A 13,234-nucleotide genomic window follows, 5' to 3' on the forward strand; every position below is an offset into this window, starting at 1 on the left:
TTCCTATAGTATTTGCTGCTAATAATAAAGGGCTTGTTCTGTATTTCTGGCTTCTACCACCTACATCTGCAAAGTGAACTTCCTGCCTGATAAACATTCCTTGTGAAGTGGAAAACAACATCTGTATTTCCTATTTGTATTTTACAGGCTACTTACTGTTGCAGATCTTGTCCTACTAATTTAAATCCTACATTCTCTATAATCAGTTTTACTGGGTTGATGTCAGGAACTCGCATGCCGTGGCTCTCTAAAACATTCAGACAGACACCTAAGAAACTCTAGAGAATGAATGCACATTATCTGTGATACAGGATCTGAGAGTTGAATGTTCTTTGAAGAATGTTGTGCTTCCGCAGCTCTATGAATTGCTGCTTTATGAATTTTGAAAAACTATTCAAGCATATAATGCTTTCTATGGAATCAAAAACAGTTTTGGAAAACTTTTTTTGTAGTAGTAGTAAGCATGCTACAGAAGAAAGAAGAGTGCTCTGCTGATAAAGCTATAAAGAATAAATTTAGCTATAGCATAGTTCAAGGCATCAGTGATACCTCACATAATGACCTTGTATACTTTTCATTTCACTTGACTACCTCATAGCAATTCAGTAAAGAATCAGAAGCTGAAGGAAGGGGGATCTATCTTATAACGTAAGTATTTTTTGTTTTAGTGATTTATATTCCACCTGTAATAAAACTGAAAGAAAGTTTGTTTTCTTTGTTGGTAGAATTTTTTTAATTTGTTGGTAGAAGCTAAATCATAGCTACTTTAGTGCATCCATATGCTGTGTCTAGGAAGGGTTTTCAAATGTTACTAGTTGACTGGATCCAAAGGATGATGTTAGAAAAGTAGTGCCTATTGATTTGCCATCATTTTGTAGCACTCAGCAGGAATACGAACTCAACAGGTTTTTTCTTTGAATACATGGGTAAAATATCTTTGTTCCTATATTCAGGATGTTAAAGTGTAGGTCAGCAGTTTAGCTCAGAGGCAATAAAAATAATTGCGTTTCACTTGTACTTTATGTATTTTGGGGGTGTGCAAGTCTGCCAGAACTCAAGATTTTTCCTAACCCTTTCATTCTGATAGTTTTATTGCTATAGCTTTACATTAATTGTATATTATGCTGCAGAAACATGTTATATTACTTCCCAGAGATATGCTGGATAATATTTTATGTTGAACTCTAGAAGTCACACACGAATTCTGGCTTTTAACCTGAAGTAAGTTTGAGTTTGTCCATTATAGTAATTGTGAAGTTGGAGTGACTTTAAAGTGTGAACCAATAGACAAATTTGAACAATCTACTCAACTTGCCTCACTAGACCTTTCTTCATTAAATGTTGGTATTTGATATTTGCGACTTGGTGTTAGTTAGGAACAGTTTTTTTTATTAAATGATGAAGCATCATCTTTCATCCTTAATGACTAAGAATTCACCCTGAATCTTAGCAGGGTCAGGGGCATGTTTCACCGTATGTGATGCACACTATGTAGAGATCAAACTGATAGTATAGCTTTTATCATAGAAGAAGCTTTTTTATTTTCAAGATGCATATTTTGAAATGTGGGATTCTGTGGATAATACTTTTTTTTGCATATTAAGATAAAAGACCCTATCTGCCTGATGAACATCTTAAGATAACAAGTGTCTCTTTTCTGGAGAGGACCCTCTCTAACTCAATTTATTTGAGCAATTTTTGCGTATGAAATAGTTGATTTACGTTATATCATCTTTAGTATTAAAGTTCTTTCAGTTCACAGACAGTGTCCCATATGTATCCCCTGTCCTATCCCCACAGAAGAAAAAGACAAGACAAAAATGAAGACCTGAAAATGTTTAGTTTTGGTACCGTCTTAAAGTATATAGGCATCTTACTTGTTTGACATACCTTGCTTGTTTGCTGCAAAGGCTTAGGAAAAGTCTTCCTCATTAAATATCATAGACAAATTAAATAGCTCCTTTGAGATGTTGTTAAGCAATAATGTAATGTTATACTATATTACAACCACGAATAGCTGAAGAGCCCTGCTCTTGGCTTTGTGTTGTCTGTGAGCTTTCTGGGACCAAAAAATGCGAAGCCTGAACTGCATCTGAACCCAGCATATTAGCAGTGGGGAAAGAACCTCTCCCAGCAGTTGTATGGCTAAGGAAGAGAAAGAAACGCTAGAGCACTGCAGGATCCGGACCGGTGTGATAACTTGGTGCCTTGTGACATGTGAGATGAGGAAGACTGGAGGAACTGAGAGCCATGTATGACCCAAAGCATGCAATCCTGCAGCTCACAGTCAGCCTGGTGCAGTTACTGAGCAGTGCTATATGCCTGGCAGTGGTGCTGTACTGGAGGGCTGAGGCTGGTCTCAAGCTTGTTTTCCTGGGTGTAGGAAGGAATAAGGCAGAAGTGGTAATGCTGGCCCTGGCAAGTCATCCTGAAGCTGTCCCTGAAGGGTGCTTGTCCCTGTCCTGCTCCACAGGAGCACAGGAACACCTCACACCCTGAGTGCAAACTACACCAAGGGGTTTTCCTGACTACAGTTTTTGGTGTGTGTCTTAGAAAAATTTGCTTTGCATTTGTTAGTCGGCAAGTCTCATCGCATATGGAAGAGTTTGCCTGTTATAAAAGTCTTCAGGGAGGCAAAGCTATGTAGCATTAGCTATAAACAATACAGCTTAAAAGGAAAATGGAGCCTGTGGTGTCTACTCCTTGATTACGTTCCAGGTTTTTCTAAACTTGACAGATTACAGTAAAGACTGTGTATTTGTTTTCCCATTTATGGTATGGTATTGGAAGTCAGCTATTTTGCAAAACAGTTGTAAAGCTTTGACTTTATAGGCTATTTTATGCATATAATGCAATCTGAACTTACTATTCTGTTGGCAAGAAGGAAGATCCATACTTTTGCTTCTCATCTTAACAATTCAGCCATATTAGTTTTGTTATTGTGTATGATATAGCTGGAATTCTTCTTGTTAACCCTGGATGGCAATTAAGGATGCAGTCCTGGACATTGACCTTAGCGTATCTGAGAAATTTTTCTCCTGTAAAATGCAAGCTTTGAAGCATTCTAGAGACAGTCACTGAGCTTACAAAATGGGAGAAAAGTAACTGAAAGAGAATGTAGTAGTCCTCTTTATATATAGGTATACACGTTTTCATGCAACTCCAAAACATATCAAAGTAATGAAGGGTTCCTAAACCTCAAAAAAACTCACTGCATTTTCTATTGTTTTATTGTAAGAAAAGACAGCGTTGCTATCGATCTCCAGAAGGGCAGTAAGTTTTGCTGGAACTTTAGTTTTCAGCTGAGCATTGTACGTCACTCTTCTAGGTTATACCTTTGATTATTTCCTTGACCTCAGGCAAGCAGTTCACCTTCCTGCATCTTTCCTTCCTCTGCCTCAGCTGATGTTATGCAGTCGAAGTCTTTACTAACAGATCCCTATCAGCTGCTGTTTTAATGATCCTTATATACCACTCCATATGGTATGACCTCATACACCTTGTTGTGTTTGATACTGCGTCTGCATCGTCCTGTTGCACTCCTGCAGGTTTGATAATATTGAACGCGATCTTGCCACTGCTTCTACTAAATGCTAATAATACATTTCTATTCACAAAAGCTGGCTTGTTCTTTCTCTGTGCCATATCTTGCTGTCATTTTTATAGAGTTGTTGCCTGGCATGTAAGTTCACTAAACTCTCTTTTCATCAGTGGCTGTAAAAGAGTATGGTGATTAATCACCTGTATCATGACACTTCTGATGTGTTTTCTTCCAGTCTGATTTTTAATAACTCCATTAAGGATATTTTAATAATCTTACTATGACAAGCTGAGACTTGACTTCTGAGCCATTTGCTGGAAATATTGGTACCATATTGTGTTAAATACAGTATTTGTTGCTTCTGTTCGTGTTTCCTGGGAATTTCTTCCTTACCTAATTGCCTAGCCTCTCTCAATCTGGTTCACTGCTGCCTAGGGATGGTGGGAGGATCTTGTAATCACTTGTTCTCTAACCTGTAATGAGCACATTTAAGACAGCTAGCAGAACAATGCTACAACTTTGTAAATGGCTTCTTGCTTTTTTTTCCTTTCTGACAAATAGTATAGTGATCTTAAGAAATATGCTGACCTGACCTCATTTCTAGTCTCATTAAATTTGCTAGTAACTGTGAGTGGCTGGATTTCTGAGTTTGTATTAACCTTGAGGGACTTGGAGTGATGGAGCAAAATGCATACAAGAGTTTAATATTAGCTGAAATGTGATTGTTAGCAGTGCTAGTTGATTCTTTTCACCCCTTACAGTATTTCAATAGGTGTGATGAATTATATATATGTTATTTTACTTAAGGCAATAAGCCTGAAGGACTATAGATATGCAATTTATTCTTTGCTTTTTTTTTAAAGAGAAATCTTTTTATTAAGTTGCCTGTGTAGACTATGCTTCAGCTATATTATTTCTATATCATTCTTTTTCTGGATACTTGATTGTAGAAGCTATTCCAAGAGTGCAATAGAAACAGCAAACATCCATGTCAAGGAAATATATTCTGCCCAATTAAAGATGATGGAAATATTTTTCCACTATGACAAATGGAAGCGAGTTTTGAGCTCAGAATAAAGACTATGTGGGGGGAAAAACAAGGGAAAGCTGATAGCATAAGATATAAAAGGAAAGAAGAGGAAAACCAGGAAATGGTGTCAGGGAGGACTGAGGATATTCAGTGGATGATGAGATGGTTGAAAGCACATTTTGGGAAGTGCTGTAGAGCAGAAGTGCCCTGCTCAGTATCAGCTGTACTCACAAATTATTGTGAACGTTATCTGCTTTGCATTTTGAAATGAACTTTGTAGGTGAAATCTGAAATGCATGATGCAGGAAGTAAGTGAATTTGTTTCTGTAGCAGTGACAATTTTTTTGATATTCCATTTCAGGCAGGATAAGTTCACTTGTCTTATCTGTAGTTTAAAAAATAAATACATTAAAAGGTAGCGGACATTAAATAGTTATGAATCCATGGTTTCTAGCTAGTCGAGAAACAAATATTGCCAGTAGAAAACTATCATACGTTCTTCCATTCATTAAAAAATACTGAGTTCAGAGGACAAAGTACACAGCTAATAGAAGTCACCAGTTAGTTCTTCCTAGCTACACCTGTTTTCTCCCAGCCCTGCTGGCAGAAATTACTGTTTGAGTGACTGTTCGCTAATTCACCTTTGATTTCAGATTTGAATAAGTCATAGAAATGAGGAGTAATTCACTTTGGAGGGAATCTCTTGGAAATATAATTCCATCTCCTGCTCGCAGCAGGATCATTCCTTTTTTTTTTCTTATGCTGACATCTTTCATGTATTTATAGACTATTTTTTCCCAACTTTGATAAATCTTAATTTTGATGTAGCACACGTTATACAATTCATTTGTATATAAGTGTGGATAGAAAAAATGGGATAAATGTGGAAAGAAAAAAGAAAAGACTGGGGAAGCAGTAAATTCAGCTACTGATTACCTGTTCAGATTGCTTTTTCTATATTTCAAGACCTAAAGTATGGCAGCTGTGGTTCCTGCACTGACATAGTCACTAGGCTTGGATTCTGGGCCAGTGACTTCAGTGAGAGATGTGAAGATTAGAGATTTAGCTTTTGTCATAGATGAAAAATGAAACTTCTGTTTTTTTTTCCCCCACAACTTTTTAAAAATGCTGCTTTCAAAACTAATTCACTTAAAACCGGTTACCAAGTGAAATGTAAAGGTTGTTGAGCTGGCCTCTCTTCCAGGTTAAGAGAGTGAGACTGTGGCAGAGAGTTGGTGAATATTAATTGTATCCAGCCTGCAACAATCACAAGTTTCCTGCTCACAAGAGTTCAAGAAGGGTTCCCAATCTTGAACACTTCACTGAAGTTTTCAGGCTTCCACATTTCAAATGTCAATGCTGGTATGCTACTATTCCTTAATATTTTACTGTAGTCCAGTGTACCTACCAGGATGGAGAAAAATGGCAGGGCGAAATCTTCCAACCCTAATAATTGAGGCTAATTTCACCTCCTACTCCCCCCTCCATCATTTAAAAACAAACAAATTTGTTCTTAGTCTGCCAGAAATTCCTGTGGCACGGCCCTGATGTGGAAGAAGGGATTGTGTTTATGTTGTGAGTGAATCGGGGAATGATTAGACCAGAACATTCCTGATTTTGCTGGGTAGAGAACCTAATGCTGTATTGCTCTTGGCTAAATTACCAGGAACACCCCGGCAAAAAGTCAGTGCACAACTGCCAGAGAAAACTAGAATTTTTTTCCCCCAAGGCATGGTATTGTGTTCAAGGCTGGAGTTGCACTGAATGTTCTCTGTGGCTCAGCTGATTGGTGGGTGGCTGACCTCAGTCATTCTGAAGTAGTGCCTTATGGGCAAGTATGAGGACAGTCTGTAAAGAGGGAAAAAAAAAAAAAGGTGGGGGGAGTGGTGGTAGTGATGAGAAAATATTGTACTTCATCATGTACATTGGCTTCAACGCTGCTTCAATGTAGTTCATGCAAATGCATGTCCCTTAGCAAATGCCCAAATTAAGCTTTTTTTGATGTCAATTTGCGTACCTCATCAGTTAATTCTGAAACCCAAAAATTTGAATTTGGATCTTTAGTTTAAATAGCTTCAGCTCCCTAGTTTGGGTGGCATAAGTCAATCCTTCCCAGTGCACACAACAGGCCTTTAAGCCTGCCGGACAGCAGCCATGAAGGACCGTGAAGTGCAGGGTAACATCTAAGAGGAGATATACCAGAAGACCATGTGTGGAGCAATCTTGCAAGAGCAAAGCATCACCAGTGCTTTGTGAGTGCTAGAAGGATCTATGGTAGGAGGGGTAAAAGCTAAGGCAGGCTCACAGCTGCTTTGCCTGCAGTAGGGCCAGAGCTGTACTGCAGTAGCACCCATTCTCAGCCTTTATTTGTGCCAGGTAGGGTGCATCACGCCCCATGCTTCTCTGAGGTGAGAAACAGGAATCATAAAGCTTAGTTACTTGATAATGGTAGACAAGTGTTCAGGACATTTCTCCTATTAATGTTGTGAACTTTCCAGCAGCTGAAATACTACTTTGCTTACTAATGAAATTAGAATGTGTGTGTGCATGTAGGGAAGACAACAGAAGTCTTAAAGTTCTGATGGTTTTTTTTTTCCAATTGAAATTTAGGAGAGCATTTAGCTCTCTGTTCTTAAATTAATGCTATGTAGGGATATGTATGAGTTACATGTATAGTGCTGTAGCACAGGAAACTTGATTTCAGCTTATTCTTCTAGCGAATCCTTGCAGGATCTTGTTTCCATAAAGTTTCTTGAGCCTGCACATGGAGGAAATAAAAGGGATCCTTATGTTCCAATAACTTATCGCTACTTTGTTTATCCTCTATTATCTTTTGTGGGCATTTGAGTGATCAATTCTCCTTTAGGGTTACGATTTCTTTTTACAGATTCCTATCTCTCCTGCTGTCCCCCTGGTGTTTCAAGGAAAGGTTTTACCTTGCTGCTGTTTTGATTTTGTGCACCTGACATTTTTGTCGCTGACACCTGAGCTGAAAATTTTCTCAGAATTGCTTACTGAGGTTATACAGCAAAACCAGAACTATGAGGGGACGCTGCCCACCTGATTGTGTTATCTAGGTATAAACCTGCTCTTATGAGACCTCTATTCTCCTCCTACTCTGTTTCAGCCAGACCTCCCTCAGTGTATGCTTGTAAATGAACCCTTGCTCGTGTTACTATAGAAGCATACTTAACTAGGCCCCTATGAAGAGCAGTGGCAAAGTACACGAAAAGAGTTAAGGATGACGTCACATGGTTACCTATTTCGTTCTCCAGAGAAATGCCTTTGAAAACATATCACTTGGGCATTAGATAATTCAGGAAAGATTGAAGTGATAGATTGGAACATGCATAGTGTTTCACAAACATAATGCAGGAATCATACATGATTTCTACAGGTATAATAAGATCAGCTTTTTTCATACCTATATATAGTTTTCAGTCATTCTTGTGCTGGAGTACAGCAGCGCTGCTGCTCAAATTAGATCCTGAAGTCATTTGTAACCAGAAGTGAGCTTAGTTATGTTTTCTGTCTCAAAGAACTTTAACAGTGAAAACAGCCTATTATCATCAGAGGTCTGTGTACATCCCTGCAGCTTGTTAGGACAAGTTTTCCTACTTCAGATAAATGTGGTACGGATTAGCTAATTTACTGTGGTTACATAAGACATGTTAGGATTTCAGGCATTCTTTTATGTCAGAAATAGTCTAACTTTTTGCTAATAGGCGGCAAAGTCCTGCTGATATTTGCCATCATGCGGTTCTGCAGACCTTTTTTTCTGGGTCCCTGTGAAGCTGGGGGACCAGAATGCTGTCACTCTTTGGCACCTGTGCAAGCAGTAAGCAGGTGCTTCATGTGCTTAAAGAGCATCCTAGCTGCTAACAGTGTGAGCCAGAGATTATTTAGCATGGCCTAGAGAATTCCTTTAGGAACTTCTCTTCTGCAGTGCTTTTGAGAAATATGAAGATAGAAAAATGAATGAAACTTTGCAGGAGAGAGATTCTGCAACAGCAGGTCAAGATTTGCACAAACATTGACCCTTATCTTTGTGAATAAATTGAAGTGAAATGAGGTGCTGAAGACTTTATCAAATCTCCATTTGTTTTTCTGAAAGCTCAAATATTGTGTTGAATTCACAAGACTTTTGTCTGTGGGTGGATGAGAACTGTATCTTCTGCTTGAGTATTTAAGATTTCAAATGTATTTTTTTTTTTTACTTCTGTATATAGATAACACTTGTCTATTCTACTCAAGTATTTGAAGCAGCAGAAACTATCCTTTCTCTGTCCTTTCTCCTAGATATTTTTTTGAATTGGAAAATATAAGCTACTGAAGTGGAAACTTCAGCCTAAGTGCATGATAAATACCTTAGTATCTCTCTGGATAAATATGCAAACTCATTGTTGTGAGTGCAAGTTGAGTTTGGTATGTGAAAAATGGTCTAAATAAATAAAACCCTAACAACCCCCAAACAACAGAAACAAAACAAAAAAACCCATACAAAATGCCTAGAAACCCCCAAACCACCAGAAAAACCCAACCAAATAAAAAACAAACCCAGGAGAAAGGAGAGGGGGGAAAAAAAAAAAAAGAGAAAAAAAGCCACCAAAATGAAAGCCTGAACTCAGCCAGCCAACAAACAAGACCCTCTGAAAATGACCATTGGACATTTGATGGAAAATCCAGCCACACTTAATAGAACAGGAGTGCAGTGAGGGGAAAAGAAGTGATATTCCCCAAATACAGGAAGATGATGATGTCCCATCCTTTCCCAGTTTCTGGGCAGTCCATGATACTTGTATCAGTGCTGTTCTTCAAAGATCCATTCTGTTGCATTTTGGGGTTGAATATTGCAGCCTGGCGTATTTCAAGTCTTCAAAACTTGTGAGTTCTTGTCAAATGTCTGGAGGGTCTAGGTGATGGGAGAAGGTGGGGAGGGAAGAGAGAAAAGCTGAGACACAAGCCAGCTACATTTGTTGTCAGTACACATTTGGCAAAATACAGACAGAAGATATTTAATGTTGTTTTTGCTGATTCAGTTGTAGGAGTAAAATTGCAGTATGTAATATTGATATTTTTTTTACTACTCCTGCAGTGGGAATAGAATGTAATTTAAAACTGGGCAATCTTGGTGAACAATTACTGTTTTGCACAGGGTTTTTATTGCATTGCTATATATTCTTGCTTTTTTTTAACTGGCCTTAAGTAGGTTCATTGACACTTGGTTTCTGTTGTCCAGTAAAACCAGTTTTTTCTTGATTCTTTTTTTTTTTACACAGTAGTAGTGATAAAGAGCGAAGCAGGGTCTCTTTCTTAGTTGTTTAGTTTTTTTAAATGTCTGTTTTATTTGTAACAGAATACAAATACCTGTCTTTGCCTTTTGAAGGATGTGTCTATTTAAATTATTAATTCCTGGAATATTTCTAAGCAAAACGTCATCTTTTCCAAAACGGAAATTACATAAGTTCTTCTCTGCTTATAATTAGAGGATAAAGGTTCAATTTATTTGTGTTTTTATGGATGATTTTTCATTTTATGAGTAACTTTTTCTTATAGTCCAGTTTAGTAATGGGTTTAGAGAAACGGAACATATTTGAGAAGGGGATGCTGGAGAGAGAAAAATCCATCTCCCTTAAAGTTGTGCCCCAGGTGCACAGTTCTGATCAAATGGCTTCAAATTTAGGATCTGGATTTAAGGGCTTTGAGTTCTTCCAGGAACAGGAGTAAGAGTGAAAGCTGGAATCTGAATTCCAAATCCTTTTCCTTGCACTTAGTGATGTGCCGAGTTATCTCAGCAATTCCAGTCTGATTTGTCTCAGCGGTAGTTACAGAAAAGCATACCCGACTTGACAACTGATGGGCTTTGAGAAACCATTTAGCAGATGCTGTGAAAACTTTATGGAGTGTCGAAAGTCATTTAATGAATCAATTTTGATTTATTCTTGCACTCTGGAAAACAGTAAAACAAAGATCTCACAGAATGCTGGATCTATTTGCGTTTGCTTCTCTCTACAGTGAAGTCAGTTACCTTACTTTCTGGATGTGTTCTGGCAGCATGAAAACAGAATTTTTCTTCCTTCCTCTGAAAAACTACTCTTATAGTAGGAATGGCAAAGGGAAAGTGAAAGAGAATATTGAATGAATAAGCCTTTTTTTTTTTTTTTTGGCGTGTGTCAGTCATGAAGTTCTGTTATCACAGTAATTTATGTGAAGAAAATTTTAGCCAGGACCGGTGTCTATAACAAACTTCATAGCATGAAATATTTCCTTGCTTGCAGTTCTGGTACATTTTCACATCCAATTTTCTTGCCACGCTATGAGGAAGTATAAGATAAATTATAAAGTATATATGAACAAATACATTGTAAACTATTACAGCAGACAGTAACTTGGATAAACTTATCCTTTATTTGTTTTTAATACAAAATAGTGTACTTGCATAAAATATTAATTTCTATTTGAAGTGAGGGGATAATTCGCTGAATCAGGGAGGTATTACTGCAAAACAATAACATCAAACCCATGTTCACATTTGCTACACTTTTTTCCTCGTTAGCTCTTTTCTCTGCTCCTTTTCTGGCCAATTAAGAGTTTATTAATGCTAAATAAATAATTAAGGAGGGATAATTGACTTTTTGAGCAGTAGTACTGTAATGATAATTTTTTCTAGAAAATGTCATTGTTCTGTCTTAATGCACTGCAGAACATGGAGCCTGTAAACTCGTATGAATCATGGGTAACTCATTTGTGCCAGAGATTCGCTGTCAGTGACCCAAAGTCTGCTCTCACTAGATGAAGAAGAGTAAATGGATTGCCTGCTTCATCCTACTCACTAAGAGAGGGAGAGAAGATACTTCTTCTGTCTTCCTTTTGTCAATATTTGTAACATTCTCTCCTGCCCTGTAAAAGCCTCCTGGCTCTGTCTTCTGTTGTATGTAATTCCTTTCTTCTGCTCCCTTCTGAAAAGGGAGATTGACACCTGTGTGATAGTGCTCTTATCAACACACTTTGCTCTCTCCCTTACTCCTCTTCAGCATCTGAGATTACCAGAGCTGCTGTGAACAGAAGCAAGGTGAAAAGTCCTCACTAATGGATTACTTCCAAGGAATGAACAATCTGTGGGACTCTTACCCTGCTCATCTGTACTTTCACCAGGAAATCAGCCTGTGGCTTCTTGCTCATTTCATTCAGCATTGTGAAGAACCCTCTGGAATGCTTGTCTTTTTCATGATTTGGAAACCAGTTGCTTTGGATTTTAGAACTTAACGAGAGTGTTCTAGCTCAGGCGTTCTTCTCTCTTCACCTATTGTCCCTTGTTCATAAGTCCCTTTCTGGTGGTAAAAAATAACCACTCGTTTCCTTTCTCCTTTTGCCACATAGCCTTCAGAACTCCCCTCAGGACTGCTTTGAAAATTTCAGATTTTGCTTGTCTCTCTTATGTGCTATGGTAGCACCTGTACAATGCAGCCAAGATCAGAATACTAGGCACAACTTTCAAGTGCCAAAGCAAGGAAGTGTCTCATCCTCTATAAGCTATGCAGAAGAGAGCCAGTCTGGCAGAAGGAAAATGTGACAGAAGGTGACAGAAATGACTGGAGTATTAGTAAAAAAGCAAAGAGCGGAGCCCAGCTTTTGCAATTTCTATTCAAGCAGTTTATCCACTAGATCACTCTGTTCTCCTGAGGAAATTTATTGTGGCTGGAGGGTGACACAAGCTTTAAGTAAATCAAAAAATACAAATCTGGCCTTATACAGCAAATGGAGTGCAGATATCTCATTCTTTTGCTTGGCTCAGGGGTCTCTCTGGCAAGTGGGCAACACACGTAAGGAGGAAGAGGATGGTAGTAGAGGGTGGGCAGAGTAGAGAGTAGGTAAGGGGGAAAGAAGTGAGAATTTTGAAGTACATTTAAAAAGAAGTGAAACAGGGTCTTTTAGCATTATGCCAGAGCCTGAAACATGATCTATTTTTTGGGAGGGAGGCAATGTGTGCAGAAGGGAAGTGGGCCATGCGAACTTGTGTGCTTACACATGTGTAGTTATTGGTTTTATTGTGGCCTAGTCTGGAGCAGTAGGCTGGGTCCTTGTGGGAAGGGTAACACAGAAGGTCTAGGTTTTCTAAATAACCTTTTAAGATGTGACTTGACAGTCTAGTGTGTACTATCGGTTATGTGTTTTCCAATGAGATTTTTGGGGAAAAGCCATTTAATATATATGAATCATATGCACTCAATAAACACAGATTAAAAGAGAAGAAGGTAAGAAATGCCTACTTCATATACATAACTAGTAAGGAGTAGGTACTAAACGTGTAGGAAAAGTACCCTGACTGAATGAAGACTTAATAATTGGTGCCAATAGGAACATTACCATCTAGCTTTGACTGTCAAAGGCATAGAAAGAAAAGAAACATATCTAAGAAAAGGAAAACACAATTCAGTCCATGAAAAGCAGGAGGAAGACTATATAGGGTGCTGAAGTAGCTAGCAAAATTTTGCATTGACTCCAAGTGGAAAGCAGGAGAAAAAGGTGCTTATATCTATGGAACTAGGGAGGGTAGAACAAGAAGCAACTGGAAGGGAAAAGAGGAGAAATACAGGAAAGAAGTTCTAAGAGAGTAGCTAAAATTTTGAGATTAAAAAGGATACAGATGAATGTGAACCTGC

General features: G+C 38.2%; 1 protein-coding gene across 9 annotated transcripts in view; it reads left to right on the forward strand.

Moving 5' to 3' along the window:
* The window catches only part of INSC (INSC, spindle orientation adaptor protein), a 125,866-nt gene that overhangs the window by 43,242 nt on the left and 69,390 nt on the right, over window positions 1–13,234 (forward strand). Inside the window, exon 2 of one of the 9 annotated variants that reach the window (XM_021403083.1) lies at window positions 599–648. The exons of the other annotated variants lie outside the window; for them this stretch is intronic. The gene's annotated coding sequence lies outside the window, so the exon portion shown is untranslated. The remainder of the gene's footprint in view (window positions 1–598; window positions 649–13,234) is intronic. 9 annotated transcript variants of the gene reach the window in all.

Source organism: Numida meleagris, chromosome 6 (genome assembly GCF_002078875.1).
Source record: "Numida meleagris isolate 19003 breed g44 Domestic line chromosome 6, NumMel1.0, whole genome shotgun sequence".
NCBI lineage: Eukaryota > Metazoa > Chordata > Aves > Galliformes > Numididae > Numida > Numida meleagris.